This window comes from Haliaeetus leucocephalus, unplaced genomic scaffold (genome assembly GCF_000737465.1).
Source record: "Haliaeetus leucocephalus isolate CR32 unplaced genomic scaffold, Haliaeetus_leucocephalus-4.0 Scaffold626, whole genome shotgun sequence".
Lineage (NCBI taxonomy): Eukaryota > Metazoa > Chordata > Aves > Accipitriformes > Accipitridae > Haliaeetus > Haliaeetus leucocephalus.
This window is the reverse complement of record NW_010973062.1, coordinates 1308991-1329034: the sequence shown is the minus strand read 5'-3', so window position 1 is coordinate 1329034 and position 20044 is coordinate 1308991.

The following is a 20044-nucleotide window of genomic DNA, read 5'->3' as shown; positions in this document are numbered from 1 at the left end:
TGCGCTGCCCCCCCCCCCCTCGCGTCCCGGTAGGTGGGCGGGAGAGGCCTTTCCGAGCCGCCCGAGGGGAAAATCCCGCGTAGGCTCTCCGGTTCCGCTTCCCGGTGTTGCTGGGGGAGGGGGCTCTGGCGTGGTAAGTTCTTGCTGTTTTAAACCTGACAGTTGTCCGGAGGCTGAAGGTGTCTGCGGTGGGCCCGAGGCCACCGTGTTAACCCCAGTCGTGTATACAGAAGTAAATGGGATGCGTAAAGCCTAACGCACCGACCCTGTGAGCGCTCCCTTTGAATGCACTGTGATTGCCACGCTGGCCTGTGCTGGCAAGGGATGCTGTTAGGTGTTTGTTGCTAATGAGCGCCTACCTCCTCATCCCCTTCTGATAGCGATAGAGGGCCGGGAAAGATGGTGGTACAGTTTGCAAAAAATACTCCCATCTAAACAGCAACAAAAATGAAGGTGCTTGATGAGATGACATCAACAGTTTCTCATGGGAACCAGTATCACTCTGGAAAGATGCTCACATTTGTATGCTTGTCTTTCGGCTATGAGACAGACTCCTTAACCCTTCATTTTTTTTCTCAAACGTCACTGGTTGGAATGATATGATACAGGGAGAGAACACTTTATTTCCTTTAGAGGCTTAAGGTTCAGCCAGAGCCATTAGTCTGCTGTTCGCATACTTTCCGAAAGCTGTCAGAAAAGGAGCTCGCTCCTGGGGTTGCATTTCTTACTGTGCTGTTCTTTCCTTTGCATTCTCACGTCTTCATCTTAAGTAAGGCCTAAGGTGTCAGCCTGCTCTCCAGGCAAGTCCAGTTTTGCTTCCTTGTTGACTTGTTTTCATGTTTCCAAACCTAGCTGGGAATTTTTCAGTGGCAGATGTGTTTCTGGTGTTTTGGAGCACATTTGCACTCCTCTGTCTGAGTCTTTTGGTTAAATGCTTGCAGTGTGCAGTGTTTTAATCTTTCTGGTGTTTTGCTTGGGCCTTCTCTTTGGCTTTTTCCCTCTGTGTTTTTGGGTTTGGTTTGTGGTTTTTTTTGAACCGCAAAGCTTCAAAACAAATTTATCTTAGTAGGATGCCCATAGCTGCTTCTGTCTAGAAGAAAGAAGATTATTTGCTGGCTTCTCGCAATGCCCATGTAGTCAAAAAACACCAAAGCAAAACCCAAACCCCACGCGTCTGTATGATGTAAACATATTCAATACCAAAGAGATACACAGAATTTTTTACGGACTGTCAGAATCCGTTTGTAAATGTTGCAGAGCCTGGTTAGTCTAGTCAGAACTGAGTAATAATTTCGATGAATAATCTCATTTCTGTTGGTGACTTGAGACCTTCAAGTAATAGAAATGAACCTACAAGAACATGTAATAGCACAAAATGCAAGATACTACATGTATGGATTAGTAAGTATTTATAGTATAAATCCAGGAACCCTCCAGCAGAGTAATGGGAAAATACCTGGGTTTATTAGTCAACGATGAAAGGAAGCTGCCAATTTAACACAGTTGTGAAAAAACAAATGTGACTGTGGTGTGCACACAGTCAAACTTCTGGGTGACTAGTGAGACATTACTGTGTCCAGTTCTGATAAACTGTGGCCAGGAAAGACAAACTTGTACAGAAATATACCCGGGAGGATTACTGGAAAAGAAAAAAGCTTATCTACAAGAGTACGCTAGGAATATTTGTCTGATTAACCCAGGAAAAGCAAATGCAGAGGAGGGTTATGAGTAACCAATAAGGCAGGGTAGAGTCAAGCTCAAGCGAGTAGGCATTTAAGCTAATGAACAATATTGGTAGAAGAGCATGTATCTAAACTGATTATACTCTAGATAGAAAACTAAGAGCTAGCTCAGAGGACTGAGGGTTTCACCTTCTGTTAAGAACAGTGAGAGGCGAACATGTCTAACAGGCTTTAAAACGTATTGCGCTTCAGAACAGGAAGATGATGTGCGATCATACAAAATAGATTTAAGTGATCTGTGTTGAAAGGAGGAGATTTGGGCCTCCCTTCTTACTCATCCTGAGACTGGAACAATTTCCTGATGTTCAATACTTCTCAGAAAGAAGCTGTCGACTGCTGCTCCGTGGTGAGGATGATGATGAGAGTGAGAAGGCAATGGTTCAGAAAGAGGTAACAGGAACACTCCCACTGGAAAGGTTTACACCAGGTGTTCAGTCTCATAGATTACTGAGTTTGATGGGCAGCAAAGCGTTTTTTCCACTTAATGATAGTGGGGTGATGTGTTCCTGGACTAAAGAAACATGTATAAAACTGAAATATAGAGGGACAGAGCATGGAGGGTGGAAAAGGCAGGATGGTCAACTGGAGGAGATGCTGGATTCCTTGAATGGATGACTGATCCCAGGGGTCTGTCTCAGCCACTTCGCTTGCGAGGCTGAACACCTTACCATTGCCCTGTTTTTCTAGCCTTCACCCTTGGCTGATTTTGATTCATCTGGGGAGAACAACAACGTTGAAAGTTCAGCTAATAGGCGCCGGCGGCTCAGCCCTAAAAACAAATACAGTATCAGTTATGTGGGGTTATTTATAGTGAGGTGGAGCACATGGGGCCGTTTAGGTGCTGCCAGTCTTTCTTTTATGCATGTTGCTTATACTTCTGCTATTCTTCACCAAACAGTGAGGGGGGGTGGAAAGAAGTACATTTTGGGAGAAGAGAAACTTCCTGCCAGAAAAGATTGAACTGGGCAAGGCTTGCCGGGCAAATATCTCAGCCCACAGCATGCTTTCCCAGTGTGACTTCCTTTGCAGCTTCTCACAGGAGACTTGGGAGTCATCTAGTCCCTCTGTGCTGTACAGCTGGGTTTTTGCTGGCTTCCTAGGATATAGAAGCTTCAGTTTTATTGCTTACTTCTCAAGTCTTTTTATGTCTGATATCGAACTATCTTATTTCAGACTTCAGCAGCCTGCGGCTAACCACGCTTTTATGATAAGCTGGAGTTTCTCAATAAATACTGAATTTTTATCTTATGCAGAAACCAACATACTGTTTCATGAGGTTTTTGCTAGCTATTGTAGCCTCTGACTACATGTTAGGGTGTGTGTATGAAAGAGGAACAAGGCCTCTAACATCTATTTTCATTCCAAAGCCAGGGTTTGCTAATTCTTCAGTAGTAACGGTATCAATGGCAAGATGTAAACTGGAGCAATACGAAAAATGGGGAAATCCATATACCCCTCCCTCTGAGAGCTGATGATGGTCTCCTGACACCAAAGCACAAGAGAACGTGTGAAATAGAGCCTGTCTACTCTGCAAATTGTTCTAGTATATATTTGTTTTGCATGGTCAAGAGCTCTTTTAAGTTCATGTTAGTAAGAACAACAGTAATTTCCTGTCCTTGCTTACTGTCATATTTTTACATTCAGGCTGTCGATGAATGCAGTGCTGTCATCACGTGGATTGCTTCTAACCATGTGTCATTACACTGTAGCCAGTGTTAAGGATCGAAATTGTGTTTAGTCTTTAATATTTCTTGCTAAATTAATTATCTTGTTAGAACTGTCCATAAAGTTGTTATCAAATTCAGGATGCAACTAACTGGAGTGCCCTGTGCCTAGCATTTTCAGGGGATCGCACTGTTAATTTCCCTTTCATCCCAGCAGTAATATTGTCCCTTTTTTTTTTTTACTGACTGCAAAATTGTAGGTGTTTGACAGCTTTGTTCATGGAAACAGCAGCTTTCTAGAGGAGAGCAGGAGCCGTCTGAGTGCACTTGTAAAGGGAAAAGAAGTTGGACCTCCTCTGTCCTATTTGGCAGCGGTCGGGTGGCAGCTCCGATTGCCCAAGAGTTCGACCAGTGGCAGCAAGCGCCGTCTCCAGTCTGGTGAAGGGCGTGGAGTGGGATTTTACTTACTGCACTGGAAGAGCATGTTATGGAAGCTAGGTTTCATTAACTTCACTGCTTGTAGGCCAGTTTGGGTTTGCTGGGGTTTTTCTTCTTAAGGAAATCTAAGTGCTTGTTTTTGAAGGTATAGTAGGTCTGCTTTTGTTTTGTAGTGGTGAAGCCTAGTGTGAGCTCTGAGTGAGACTTTTGTGTCTGTGTGGAACCGTACTGAAATCAGGGGTACTCCGTGCAAAGATGAGATAGCAGTTCTCCATAGACATTGTAAGATCAGAGCCAAATTTGCAGTGATGAATTGCAGTCATCAGTGTCAGCATTAGTTGGGGTTAACAGTTCTCTAAGTTTAGGGAGTTGCCCGTGTACCATCCCAGGCTTAGCAGCCTAAGCTGGTAAACTAGGGTGCATGGGGACTGAAGCTCAGCTGATCCACCAAGTGTAGTAAGCGTGATGGTGATCAGCATTGCCATGCTTTAGTTCTGGTACCTGGTTTTGAGAAGGCAATTCACAAAGCTGAAGTAAGCGCTAGGAAATTCTTGGTAAAATTGACACTTTAGCACTTGTATTCCCAGAAGTCGAGCATGCTGAGTGGGGAGATCTTAAACCAGCTGATCGGAAATGTTGCATGGACAGCTCTTTGCTCCTCAGTTTAAATTGCTTATAGCCTTCATTTAAACATATTTAGAGTCAGGGAGCCAAAATCTGAAATGGTCCCTTGTACTTTCTGCAACTCTGTAGGGGTGTAAGCAGACCCTGCCTGCTTGCTGGGTTAGCTCCCCCACTCTGCCCAGACCCACACCGCCTTTTTCCCTCTTACAGCTGTGCTGGGCCATTTCAGCTCACTGAATTTGCAGAAAGTGAATCCAGATTAGAAATGCAAATTATTTTATAATTGCTAGCTGCCAGGGACTCAACCATGAAAGAGGAACAGAGTTAATGCCGTCCTCAGCTTGAAACAGTTTAAACCCCCACCTATTGCTTCCCAGGAGACTGTTTTGTGTTGTGAAGGAAAACAAACTAGATCACATTCCCGCAGAACAAGATTCAATTAATGCGTTTTACCTTACAACTAGAGAGGACAGGTGTGAACACAATTACTGTGGCTCCACCAATAGATACTCATTAAATTGCCATACCTGCCACTTCAATTGTGTGCTTCAGTCCCCAGGGTTTGGGGTTTTTTTGTTTTTTACAGTTTGAAAGAGATGAAGACAATAGGAGTAGGCATGCCAAAGTCTTCTCTCAGTCATAATTTAATTTTCTAACCAGAAAGGAACATTAAGGCTTCAGTCCCATGGGTTTATTTCTGAGGGTGGCCAGTTTGGTAGTGCTGCACATCGGGACAGCTTTCTGTTGTTATCATCTCATTAATGTTATTTCCTGACATTGCAGATTAACTGTTCAAAGGAAGGGGATCACTTGTTGAGGGGTAGGACTGATGTTTTTTTTAACTACTTTATGCAGTCAGATAGCCATCCCTGTCACGTAATAAGGTCATTGTGTTTAATTGAAGATGGTGGTTAAATTTAAAAAGAATAATTGCTCCTGGCCCCTCTTTTTATTAAGAGTGAAAATTTGATCGAACCATTCCCCAAAGCACCAAGAAATCTAAGTGAAAATATTATGATTTAGCTTGTGACCTGATTTTTATTGGTTTTAGTAGAGTTTTGGTAGACTTCTGCTAATGTATTATGGCATTTCACAACAAAGTTTTCTTTGCTTCCCATAAAAGCAAACGGGAAACCCTGGTGATGTTATTAATTCTAATGAAAAACTTCCATTGCATATCTAAGTTTTGTAAGAAATACTCATCTGCCAATAAAGTTAAGGTAAATAGCTGTTGTTCAGATGTAGGTTCAAAACAGGGCAAGTCAGTTTCAGGATGTAAAAAAACACAGTAAAATAAACTAAAACTAGCTAATTTATTGTTCCATTTGACTCTTTCTTTCTCCTTATGAAGTTCAAAAATAAAGCAATTCAATCACAAGACTTAAGAGAAAGTGAAGATAATGATAGTCTGTTTTTATTAAGGTACAAAAGTCTTGCAATATCTGTCACAAGTCACATAGCCATTTTTTTTCTGAGTCAGACTTGAAAGGAAATAAGTTTAACTAACTCCTCCATCTTAATAACCAGAGTATAAGCATCAGGAACTTGTATTTCACAAGCATTAGATTTCATAGGTGTCAATAAAAATTTAGTATTACAGTTACAGTAATATTTTCTTTTTACATGGTTATTTTGAGCAAATATTCAGAACTGAATGAAGTCGTAAGATGCCTTAATTGCTATGAGTTACATTGTAAATTAAAATAAGATTTCCAATACACTTTTCACATGTTTATTTCGTATATATGCCTTTTCTTAGAAGCGGGGGCAGTTAATCTTCCTCTCCTGTAATCAAATCATAACTTAAATCAGTTCAATCACGTGTCCTAAAACTGAGTAGGTCATTTTGGTGCATGTCTGAATAGATGCATTCGTTCTGGATGTTTGGATTTACATCATCTGTTCTAGGCAGTGAAGCTGATTGCTCCACAGAGTATCCAGATCAAACAGCAAAAGACCCCTGAAAGATCCCTGAAGAGAGGCAGGTTTCAAGGGCAGACCACAGAGAGGTAGGTTTTAAGGGGGCTGGCCACTGCCTGGGGGACATGAGATTCCCCGAAAAAGACTCGGCAGCCAATTTGTCAGCAAACGCTGACCCCGTCTCCATCCGCAAATAGCTGGACAAGCGTGCCCAGCTCAAGCATGGGCCCAGACTCCCTCCCTCAGTGAATGCACAGATGTAGATGGGAGGTAATTTGGGGATGTGGGTGTGGGGAGGCAGGTCTCACCTGTAGAGTAACTTGTCTCTTTCCACCTGAAGGTCGTCTTCTGGAGTTCCCACTTCTGGGAGCTTGTTGAGCCCAGCCTCTAATTAGCGGAACAGGAAGTTTTAATTAAATGCTTCAGAATCGACTGTTTTATGTGTGATCTTTATCAACGTAGGAGTTGCTAACCACTGGCCCTCAAAGATAAACATTAAAGGCCTGAAAATTATGAGGGTTTGTGTCCCAACATTGACTATTGGATTTGCCTTTTAGTCTTTAGATATTGTTGCTTCTTTTTGCTTCTTCCTCGTACATTAAACATTTGGGGATTTTTAACAGAAGCTAGGAGTCTCATGTTCTTGATTTCAGTAGCTGGTGCTTTAGGAAGACCCAATATCATAAATTTGTGATAAAATTGGCAGTTTTGGCAACAGTGACTATGGGTGGAGTAAAAATAGCTCAGTAATCATTCTGAGCCTGAATAAAAGATTCATGCAAGGGAAGACCAAAAAGGAACCGAGTTTGTGAGGTGTACAAAGCTCTCATACTCTTCTTTAGGTCTTCAGTGCTGTACATGAATGGAACCCTGTGACTACTGCTTTCGAGCAAACTTTCAGAGCTGTGTTGTAGTGGGAGGCCTATCCTACAAGCACGAGATATGCATATGCTACTTTAAAGAAGAACCATAGCTCATTTGCTTGAGGAAAATAACACAAAGAATTGACTGTAGCCTCTCTTTGCATTTCCTCTTGGGACTTCAGTGAGCGCTGATACAATTGCACGTAGATTCTTGCAAAATAATTTGGGAGCAACTCGGAACACACCAAACAAATCCATAATACTAGATTTTCCAGAATTATTCAGGAGCTTTCATATAGATCTGGTCCCACTGCACAGAGCTCAACTTTATCAGGATAGCTTTTCTGGGGCAGATTCCAACCAGATTTCCTCATGGGTTTGGGATGAATGTAGTGGGCATATTAGATGGCTGATGAATCTGCCAGAACTGCTCCATGACAGTCTTCTCAAGGTGGTCACTGTCTGCTAGTTTCTCTCTTCTTTCTGGTTCTGTCATCTTCCAAGGCAATATTTTTCTCACACGTGGATCTCTTCTCCAGTTATTCAGCAATGGGGGAAAAAAATACATAACACTGTATTTACTTAAGGAAAGAGCCTGATGCAGCAGTGCAGCAAGGGGGTTATCTCTTGGTCATTTTTTTCATGGTGTCATAATTCTTGGTTCTACACTTGCTGCAAACTTCTCTTCCTCATGTGGCTTCTTCTTGGCTTCCTTCTTTTTTTAATGTACTGTCCTCACAACTCCTCTTTCCCAAGGCCACGCTTTCTTAATGTGTGTTAGCTCTGACAGGGAAACTAGGTGACCAAATTCCTATTCTCCCCCCTAGCTACTCACCATGTCATCCCCCCAGTCTCTCATCCAGCTCATACAGAGTCTTTGGGCTCCAACACACTATTGCTTCTCTTTTTTCAGTCACTGCCTGCGGGGTTATTGCTGCATTTTGAGGAGTTGTAGGAAGGAAATAGCACTATTTTGGTTTTTCATTGTGATTGCATTTGTGTGATTGGTATTTTTTACCTCTTGGTACAAAAAACCACACCAACGCTTTGATTAGAACTTCAGCATTTGCAAATTCTTTGGCTGTATCACATCCTGATATCACAGCCCTATAAACATTGACTGGTTGGTATAGCTCTCAGTTCCTGAAATCACCCATGAAGGGGGGTTACTTCCACCCCTGCAGGGTGACAGCACCGAAGCGTCTTACTGAGAAATGTCAAGATCACTGCTATAAGCAGCTACAATACTGGAATTTCTTTAGAGCCACAGAAAAAATAGGCTGTTGAGTGGATTCAAGAGATCATGCTCTCCTGTGAGGCAGTCTAAGTGCATCAGGGTCAGTCCTGACGGACATCTGCACAGCTCTTTCCTAAAGACCTCATGCGATGGATGGGCCATGACAGCCCTAAGCAACCTATTCCCGCACGTTGCTGTCTGAACTGTGTTAGTTTGAGTCAAGTTAGTCAACTTGAATTGCCCTTTCTGTAGTTTAACCCTGTTACACCGTGTTCCATTCACGTGGGTTATGAAGCTGCGTGTCCCCTTTTCAGCAGAATTTTAGGAACCTTAATAAAAAATCAGATTTTCCCCTCGGTCTTCTCCAGGATAAAAGCCCCATGGGCAATACTGTCTAGACCTCTGATCAAATTTGCATCTTCACTGGAGTTTTCTGACTAGAGCGTCCTTTTCCTGAAGCAGAGCACCCTGAACTGGACACAGTACCTCAGCTGAGGCCTTCCCAGAGCTGAGTAGGTAGGACTCGCTCACCTTCTTGGGAGGGTACGCTTCTCTTTGTACTTTCTGGTATAACCCAGAACTTCTTTTTACAACAGAACAATGGTAGAGTTAATTTGTGTTAAGCTTGTGATCTGTAATTAACCTCTCCCATCCAGCTCCTTCATGAAGAGCTTTTGCTCAGCTTATTGCATCTCATCCTGATTTTTTGAAGCTGATTATTCTTATCGAAGTGAAGTACCGTGCACTTGTCTTCACTGAATTACATCATGGTTTTCATACTATTTTTTCCCAATTTGTCAAGACAATTTTTAACTCTAATTTCATCCTTCAGTGTACTTGGCAGGCCCTTCTCAGCTTTGTATCATCGGATCTAATAAGCATCATCTGTTTCAACAAATGTAATACACCAATAAGTGACTGGTTGCTGGACTGTTCCCTAATCCAATAAGTATTTATTACCTTTACTGTTGTTACATAAGAAACTAGATTTTAGCAAGTTCAGCAGCAGTGTGTATCAGATACAGCTGAGAGGTATCTGCTCTGTGACCACAAAAGTGACAGCAGTGCAGAGTACAGAGACCTCAGCCAGCTAGCATAGATAGCACAGAAATACTCACTAAACTTGAAATAGTAATGAGTAGCATAATTTGCACTGCTTCGCCTAATTCTTTAGGTAGTGGTTGGTTTGGTTTTTTCCCCCCTGAGAAGCTCATATCTGCAAAAACTTGCTGCCTGTTTAGGTATGGCTGTACCACTGATTGTGCCCCCACTGAAAAAAATATCATCATTTAGGTAAAAATTGTGATGGCTCAGCTTTTTCATGGCGTGGGACATAATTCACCTCAACAGCCGCATCCCATCCAGGCAGCTGTTAGTAAAATCTAATTGTTCAATAAAAAAGCCTAATTAATAATACGTGTCACCATATAACTTTCTTATCTTTGCTTTTGCTTCCTAAAACTTTTGTCGCTGTGTCATCAGATGTACTTTTGCATCAAAGCTACTGATTGCTTACAAATCAAATTCCTGATTTACATCTGTGAAAAGAAGATCCTGAAAAAGTCCAGAATCGTGTCTACCGCCGCCTTTGGATAAAGATGCAGGAGTCCTGTGTAATACATGGAGGCCACAGAGACCTATGGGAGCCCCGTGGGAGACCCACCTGGAGAGTGAAGACCCGGGACCGCGGTATTCGGACCCCTGCCCTCGCTCCAAATCTGCTGGTTCGGGGCCTGGAGCCGTGCTAAAGGAGTAAGTGGGTTTGTGGAGGTCTGGTGCCACACGGGCACGGTGCTTTTCCGTCGGGCTTCCCGCTGGTCCAGGCGCCCGTCGGTGCTCCTCGCGCCAGTGGGACGCAAGGATGCCTGAAGGCAGGGAGAAGTCTGCGGGCAGTACCTGCTGGAGGCTGCTCAGCTCATCCGTTGCTTTATGTCAGTCATTCCTTTAAGTTAAAAACATTTTAATGGGCCGTTCTCGGTAGTTTCAGCTGGGAAGGCATCAGATAATACGCAAGCGGCAGATAACCTGGAGAGCGCCTAAGTATCCAGGGAGGAATCGTGGAAAGTGGTGGTCCAGAGAGATTGTCACACGTGTAGCACCCAGCAAATGAGATCTGCTTGTTGGATGAGAGCTGGCAGTAAATCAATGCAAATTTGAGCTGGGAGAGCACAGGGTAAGGGTCATTTCTTTCCACGCAGCCCTGGTGTGGAGGGGGTCTCCTGCAGTACCACCCCGCCGCTCTTGGCCTTCAGTGCCTACATCACCTGTGAAGGGGGTTCAGGAGCCCCTGAGTCACTCAGGTGTTTGGAAACCTTATCCTATATAGCTTTTTGGCTACAGTCTCTAATAGGATACAGCAGGGAATTTGTGTCCCTGAAGTAATTTAAAAGTTGTTTGGAACAAAAACCAGAAAACTAACAATTTAGGTCTCCAAAATAATTATTTACAAGACAAAATAGCTGCAGTTTAACGTGGGAGGAAGAGAAACCAAGCCAGTAGTAGCTCCAGAGCAGCCACGAACGAATGTGCTATGTGTCAGGTGGTGATATATCCAGAACAGCACTGGACCTGTATGTCTCCGCTGTGGTGTAGGTATGGCTGCAGTTCATATTAGGGCTAATTGCACGTGTGGGGACCGTGGGGATGCAGCCTGGCGTGTTTGTGTGCCCGGGGGGATAAATACGTCCCCCTACTCCGCTCCTCACAGAGCTACACTCAGTGGGTACTGGAGCTCCATCTCGTTTGAAAGTGAGGTGGGTACCTATGTATGTTAGCTGTGGCTATATGTGTAACCACTGTGCTGGCATGCCCCATGCCTGCTTTAGAGAAAATAACATTTCTATCAGATAACTTTGTATTTTTCTTTACACAGAGGGAGGTATGAGCAGCAAAAGATACTGGTCACTGTGGCCCTGAAATATTCTCTTAACCAAAGTCGTCAGCCACCGCATGTCTAGTTAAGGACTAGCTTTTCATAAAATACTCTTCCAAGCAAAATTTTGAAATCATTAAAAGCATGCTGGAAAAAAAAAGTTGGTGTTGTATTTTAAAAAGTGGTAATTCAATTTGCATATATTATCTAATTACCTGTGTGTGTGTGCATACACGTAAGCGTATTCTTTCCCTGTGTGTGTGTCTGTATGTAAACAGGCTCAAACCCCACTGAGTTTTCTTTAAAGCCGGTCATGGTGAAGAATTTTTTAGAGAGTGGTTAATTCTTGCCTGTTTGAGCAGGAAATAATATTTCCTTATGTTCTAAATGAGATAGCTCTCTAGATAAAAATGATGACAATATAGTTAACACACACAAACCCCCTTATTTACAAAGAAAAGACAAAGCAGCGTGTTTTGATTCAACAGACTATTTACAACTCTCTTTGCACTTTTTTATTGCCTTTTTTTTGGCATTTTAGCTAGTGCCTAAGAAATGGATTGTCTCTGATGCTGATATATTGTTACACAGCCATTTGCTTAGAGAAAGAAACATCTATTTAACTACATGTAAAGGAAATTAAAGAGCAAGAACAGTCTTAGCTGAAGTATTTTCCATAGCCTTGAAAACCTTCAGCCAGAGTCTCAGCTACTATAAATTGGCATAAACTCCAATATCTTAAAACTGCGTTGGTTTGTGTGACCCGAGGAGATGACCGCTGGGATTTGTGGGACCACTGTATAAATACCAGAGCTTTCAGCCTGCCAGGGTCAAAATAAATAATGCTTTTGGTCCAGTCCTGGCTCCATGCTTATGTGTCGCTCCTTGATTTCAGCAGCAGAGGGGAGAAGGGAGCCTTCAGCAGCTCTGTGCTTTTCCCCAGCAAAACCCTACCAGGAGGTTGCCATTTTCATCTTGCAGATGAGGAAACTCATAAAGAGAGAAGCAGCCTCCTTATTGCCATGCTAAAAAAAAAAAAAAAAAAAAAGCACTTTTTTAGTAGCTGAAAGAGGCAGGGCAAGAAAACTTTTGTCCTGGTTTCAGCTGGGATAGAGCTAATTGTCTTCCTAGCAGCTGGTATAGTGCTGTGTTTTGAGTTCAGTAGGAGAAGAACATTGATAACACACTGATGTTTTCAGTTGTTGCTCAGTAGTGTTTAGTCTAAAGTCAAGGATTTTTCAGCTTCTGATGCCCAGCCAGCAAGAAGGCTGGAGGGGCACAAGAAGTTGGGAGGGGACACAGCCAGGGCAGGTGACCCAAATCGGCCAAAGGGGTATTCCATACCATGGGACGTCATGTCCAGTATATAAACTGGGGGGGGAGTTGGCCAGGGGGGATCGCTGCTCGGGAACTAACTGGGCATCGGTCGGCAAGTGGTGAGCAATGGCATTGTGCATCACTTGTTTTGTATATTCCAATCCTTTTATTACTATTATTATTGTCAGTTTATTATTGTTGTTATTATCATTATTAGTTTCTTCTTTCCTGTTCTATTAAACCGTTCTTATCTCAACCCATGAGTTTTACTTCTTTTCTCGATTTTCTCCCCCATCCCACTGGGTGGGGGGGAGTGAGTGAGCGACTGTGTGGTGCTTAGTTGCCGGCTGGGGTTAAACCACGACACCTTTGCTCCTCCAAGCCCCTCACTTTCCACTGGAGTGACATGGAAGTAGGTGGAAAAAAGAGGAACGACAGCAACGAGGTTCATGTCCTCCAGAAGCTAAAACTGAAGGGGCGAGGTGCTGCTTTTGCAGTGCCACAGCGCTCCTCTTGCGCCCACACAGACGCTTCGTTTGTGTGAGGGCAAACCAAATTAAAAGGTAGGTCCGCACCAGCCCTACCTGTGCAGTCGAGCCCATCTGCAGTGGGTGGGTAGAGGGACAAAAGTGGGCAAGCTCAGCTGTTAGCAGCGTAAATGCCTGAGGAGTGTGTGTGGGGGGTATTTATTTTGTTTTTCCCCTGAGATAAAAGAGGCAGCGATGAACCCAAACCTTGGGAGCTGAGGATTGGCAAAAGGTGCCAATCCAAGCTTTATCCAGAGGAAGACGGCAGCAGTCCGTGCGGTGCCAGGGAGCGGAGCAGAGAGCAATGCCTCCCTGCGGCGGGCGCAGCGGGCTTGCCGGGCAACCTTCAGCTACTTTCATGTCATCAAAACAGATGCAAAGTTCACCCCTAAACGGGTAGAAAATGCTCTAAAAGGGTCTTGGGCTTTTTCTAACACGGGAAAGACGCGGCGAGCCAAGCCCCGTGTGGAGGGACGCCGGGAAGGACTGGGGGGGTTTTGCTGGGGGGCTCGGTTGGAGCTGGGTGAGGAGCTGAAGACGTGAATCTGTGTCACTACATTAAGTTAGTGGGACGGTTGTAGGGTTGAGGGCCTAAGGTGCATAAATCTAGCCAGGTCTCTCTCCTGAAGGGGCCGGAGCTTCGGCAGCCCCTTGGCTGCCAGTGACGGTAGCGGAGGAGATGCCATCAACAGCCGAGGGACGTTCAGGGCAGGAACAGGCAGGAGCGTTGTAGGCAAGAATCATCTCACCTCAGCTGCCTCCAAGGTCTGTAGGTGCCCCATGGGAGCTAACAAACCCCCCAGGCCCCCAACCTTCTTAATTTTACTGATATAAAAATAGTCTCAGGCTCCTTAAGGGGCTGCAGCTGAGGAGACTCCCTCATAACTCGGCTGGCTGAACGGGTCCTGTAAAATCCACCCGCTCCCCAACAAGGGCATTTTCCAAGTGTGGTAGAGATAGACATTTCTACGTTTCTGTCTTTGCATGTGCTCCAATTGCCCCATGGTTTGCAAGAAGGAAACACGGCAGAAGGGGATGGCTCCAGGGCAGCCAGCGCTGGCATCCACCAGAGATTTGGCAGAAGAAATCTCAATGAGGAGAAGCCACAGGACTTACTGCAGAGGCCACAGACTTTCCTTCTTCATGCTTACTAGCTTCTTAGAGGGGTCGTGCCACTGCTGACACCAAGGGTTAGGGGACTTTGGGTTTTATTTTAAACATTGATATTATTTTGCGTGTGCAGGAACAGGGGAGCTGGTGAGGCCGTTAGGATTCTGCCACGGGGATGTGCCAGGCTGCTCGGGATGAAGACACATCCCCTGGGCTGTGCCCCTGAGTCCTCTACTCTGGGCCAGCCCATTGACTCCAACCCTGCCAGGAGGCTGGAGGACATTCCTCTAGTAAATCTAGTAATCGGGCTGGTGGAAAAAGCTGCTTTTTTCCTCAGGCACCCGAGGAGACCTCCTATGGCTTGTTCACAGCCCACCTGGTTATCCATGTGCTGACTGCCACAGACAGGCACCTTGAGATCCTGAAAAAAAACATTACACTTAGAAAGATGAGATACTCGCTTCCAGTTCCAACAGCCAGGGCACTTTTCACCGCAGAGCAGCAACCCACAGCTCCTGCAGAGCACGAGCACACGGGCAGCCTCCAAAAAAAAAATCCATGCACCAGCATGTCCTAAAACCCTGCTCGAGTAACCCAGCCCAAGTTTACTCGTTTCAGCTGCGCATCCAGCTCCAGTTACAAGTTTCTAATCCCGGCAAAGCCCAGCCACTGCAGGTCTTGCTGCTGAGGAGCCCCACCACAAGCTCCATCTGGTTCAATGAGCATCAGCCCCACGAACGGCAGCTCCTGACACCACGACCCTGCGGCACGCGTTTCTAGATAAAATTCATATTGTGACATGTTTCCATCGCTGAGCAGGCTAAATGCGAGTTCTACAAATACCACGTGTTATCAGGTCTGTTTTCTTTATCAGTTTTATTGCAAATTGGCTCAAGTGTATGGACTCCTGGAGCATGAAGCCACATCCAGCTACGTCTTAGAAAGAAACTGAAAAATAAAGGAGAGGCAGCTGTTTCGTTCTGCAGTATTTGTAAGGTAATAATAGTAACAATAAAGGGAAGTAAAATACAGCAGTTTCATTGTGATATTTTTTAAAAAGTAAGGATTCAATTGAATATAAAATGATCATTTATTTTAGGCACTTTGACGGACTAACGTTTGATTCTAACAAAGTCATTTTCTGAGAACAGCAGAAGGAAATCTGTGTCAAGAGGAAACAACCCTCACTTTGTATAGAGAGGTGCTGCTGAGTAGCACTGCCGGAGTCCTTTATTTAAATAGGAATAACTATATTGCACAGGAAACCTGGATTTGAAAGCAGTTCCTCTGATAATTACTCCTGAAGAGGAATGTATCTGCTGCATTCACCAAAGCCTGAAGGCTGGTCTCATATCACAGAGGATCATCTGCATTACGGCTAAAATTAAAGCAAAGGGAGAGCGAACAACAAGAAAGGACATAAAACTCCCAAATGTCAGGTCCAAAAGAAGTCCTTTCCACCAAGAAGTGGCAAAATGTCTTTTAGAGCAAACATCTAATGTAGACGGTGGCGAGAGGCAAGTAAGAGAATAATTATGCTGCACTTGGTTTCCACTTGAAAAGGAATCCCTACTGGCTCCTCGCCGTATGATGTCCCCACACTGCTCTACAGCTTCTGCTTTCCACTGGGTTTCCACCACACCCACGAGCTCTCATCAAAACCTTTCTTGTGGACAGCATCCGCTGTGGAAGACTGGAAAATTTCTCTGGCCAGCTAATTCCAAGCAGAGAGCTGCTTCTGCTGCTGAAGCAGGGTCTGTTTGCAGCCAGCCTGGATTGCAGCCTGTCCTCTCCATCTTCTCCCTGACCTTAAAACATTGGACGGAGCAGGTGAGGCACTGCCTGCATGAAAGTCGGATCCTCTCCAGGGAGGTTTAGACCACTCTACCTTCCACACAGAGCAAATACGTAATTAAACGACACTTTAAATGCTCAGGCTGTTGTGGTTTCCCGCTTTAGTTATGAAAATGAAGACTGGTCAGTGCTACTGGAAGTGACTTTCATGTGGGCTTTTGTGAGCTTGCAAGAAACTTCTCTGTGTGGTCAAGAGCAGCGTGGCTTTTAATTTGGATCCAAGGGTCTCCTAAGGCAGGCCAGCAGAATCAAGTGGGTGAAGATAAAAGCCTCCGTGCATGGATTAAAACAGGAGTGGCTAATACTTCTCAAAAGTAGCAAGAGAACATTTTCCTCCTGAAGCTTCTCTAAGCAGTAAAGGATTCGTAATAATGTGCATGCGTAGCAGTGGGGAAAGGTATTTGATTGCTGCAGAACTGGTCACTCATTTACAAACCATCTCCTTGCCTTTCAGGCAGCATGCTCAATCTGTGCTGGCATGAGAAATCAATTCATTGCAACTAATGGGCCTAAATGACCTCTGAAAGTGCTGCGATGGTGCAAGAACCAAAACGTGCTCCTCAACCACATGACGGTAGAAAAGCCTACGTCATTTCTAGAATGAAAGGAAGAAAAGAGGAACAAGACGCCTTAAAAAAGCAACCACCGTCAGACAAAAATAAAGGCGCAGAAGCTGGCAGGCAGCATGGTGTTCCTGTGGTGGACGGATGCTCAGAAGAGAAGCTCGGCTGAAAGCCACAGCAAGAAGGATACGGCTCTCTGGGGACAGGAGCGGGGTGCCCAGCACCTCGCCGTGTGCCCCAGCTCGAAGGAGGAGGGGGTCACCCTCGGCATCTGCGCAGGCAGCCAGGCTGGGAAGGCTGCAGAAGAGGAATCCTGCCTACAAGTGGAATGTTGTTGCCCTCTGGCAAAGCCTCGGTCGATCTCTCGCCATTTGCTCATACAGGAAGCCTGGGGCTGAATGCAGAAGGCCTGAATTTTGTGTGGTAAAAGCATACTTCTGTTCTGTTCTGCCTGCACACAGAAAAGGATGCTCAGAAGAAAACTATTGCCACTGTTTAGGCAATCCATATAAATACTGTGCTACATCTGGCAAATAAAGTGGCTGCAAGTAAGAAAGTGCAGAGTTGGCTGACAATTTGATGTAATTCGGTTTCATTTGCCTTATAGGCTCTCTGTATAGAATCATAGAATGGTTTGGGTTGGAAGGGACTTTTAAAGGTCATCTAGTCCAACCATCCTGCAATGAGCAGGGACATCTTCAACTAGATCAGGTTGCTCAGAGCTCCGTCCAACCTGGCCTTGAATGTTTCCAGGGATGGGGCATCGACCACCTCTCTGGGCGACCTGTGCCTGTCCCTCACCACCTTCATCGTAAAAAAATTTCTTCCTTATATCTAGTCTGAATCTACCCTCGTTTAGTTTAAAACCATCACCCCCTTGTTCCATTGCTACAGGCCCTACTAAAAGGTCTGTCCCCATCTTTCTTCTAAGCCCCTTTTACGTATGGAAAGGCTGCTATAAGGTCTCCCTGGAGCCTTCTCCTCTGCAGGCTGAACAACCCCAACTCTCTCAGCCTGTCCTCACAGCAGAGGTGTTCCAGCCCTCTGACCATTTTTATGCCCTTCCTCTGGACCCGCTCCAACAGGTCCATGTCTCTCCCATACTGAGGACCCCAGAGCTGGACACAGTACTGCAGGTGGGGTCTCGCCAGAGCGGAGTAGAGGGGCAGAATCCCCTCCCTCAACCTGCTGGCCACGCTGCTTTTGATGCAGCCCAGGATACGGTTGGCTTTCTGGGCTGCGAGCACACACTGCCGGCTCATGTCCAGCTTTTCATCCACCAGTACCCCCAAGTCCTTCTCTGCAGGGCTGCTCTCAATCTCCTCATCCCCAATCCTGTATAGATACTGGAGGCTGCTCGAACCCAGGTGCAGGACCTCGCACTTGGCCTTGTTGAACCTCATGAGATTCACGTAGGCCCACTTCTGAAACTTGTCCAGGTCCCTCTGGATGGCATCCTGTCCCTCAGATGTGTCAACCGCACCACTCAGCTTGGTGTCATCTGCAAACTTGCTGAGGGTGCACTCAATCCCACTATGTCACCGATGAAGATATTAAACAATACTGGTCCCAATACGGACCCCTGAGGGACACCACTTGCCACCAATCTCCATCCGGACATCGAGCCATTGACCACTACTCTCTGGATGCAACCATCCAACCAATTCCTCGTCCATCAAACAGTTCACCCATCAAATCTCTCTCTCTCTCCAATTTGGAGAGAAGGATGTTTTGGGGGACCATGTCAAAGGCCTTACAGAAGTCCAGATAGATGACATCTGTAGCTCTTCCCTTGTCCAGTGATGCAGTCACTCCATCACAGAAGGTCACTAGGTTGGTCAGGCAAGACTTGCCCTTGGTGAAGCCATGCTGGCTGTCTCGAATCACCTCCCTGTCCTCCATGTGCCTTAGTATAGATTCTAGGAGGATCTGTATGTTGTTATAAATTATTTTTTAGATTGTACTTCATTAAGCAGAATATTTGAAATACCTTGCTGCAGAGCAAGTTCTGTGAAGAATAAGAGGAACTGATCTAGATGACAAACGAGCACATCTGAAATGTGCATTTAAAGATGACTGAAGCAAACTTGAAATATAAGTAGCCTGGCCCTTGAAAGCTACAAAGGACGCATGATCAAACTAACAAGTAAGTCGGGGAGAAAAACACCAAACAAAAATCCCACACCTACCTGCAGCTCCAAATAAAATTAGACTTGAAGTTCAGCTTCTCCCATCATCCAATTAAAAGGAAATAAAACGAAAAGTCCACAGGCCACAGGAGGAGTTGCCAGTGTGCTTCTACTGCCGCCCACAAGCACTTACCATGGACTCCGAGACGACAGCTGAGGAATGGGCAGTGCCGCCAGCCCAGGGACTTCTCCAGCGACTGGTCATGGAAAGTTCACGCTCATGGAGGAGGGCACTGATTCTCTATTAGAAGAGTTCAACCTCATTTATTGCCTCTAGAATGGGTATAAAGTAATCACTTTTAAGGTCAATAGAGAGGGAAAATGCTTCCTATCACATCCTGTAGTTAGAAAGCCTACTGATACCTTCTCAATGCTGACCGCTTTTTTTCCATGTGAGTCCTCGTTTACTTGTACTTGCTTACGTAGCTTTTCTTTTGAGCACATTTGGCTTGAGGAAGGACACAGAACAGGACTCTTGCCTTTCACCATTTATCTTAAACCTGGAAATGAATGTGCAGGCTCTACCTAACAGCTGTCCGAGGACAGCTTGTTATCAAGCCTTACAGACAGAGAAATTGAAGCAATGTAACTACATAGGATAGAGTAGGGTATAATTGCTTCATATGAAACATTTAAACAATGATATATTTGCATACAGGGACAGTCCATCTCCCCTTGCAATTGCATTCAGACCAAGTTATAACATCACTCCTTCACTGGCATAATAATAATTGAATAAAGCCCATGTGAAGATTAAGCCTGAAGAAATTATATTACATGCCAAAGGGTTACCATAGTTCTTCATTCCTCCCTATAACACGGTAAGAGACAAGAACATCTTGAGTTCACCAAATCTGCAAAATTTGTGTTGTCAATTTTCATTACTTTCTCACAAATTTTATGAGCTGCTCTTTACCTCCATGATCACATGGGCACGTTAGGTGACATGAAAAACATTTCTAGGCATCATGGTAGGAAAGAAAAAGCTTAAATATGCAAGCTGAATGTACTTCAAATACCTACAGAGAACAACAAGGATTTTTAACTATCAGGCCATTTAAACCAATCTCACGATTTTGTGATTTCTTGTGCGTGACGGTGTTTTAAAACCCACGAAAACCACT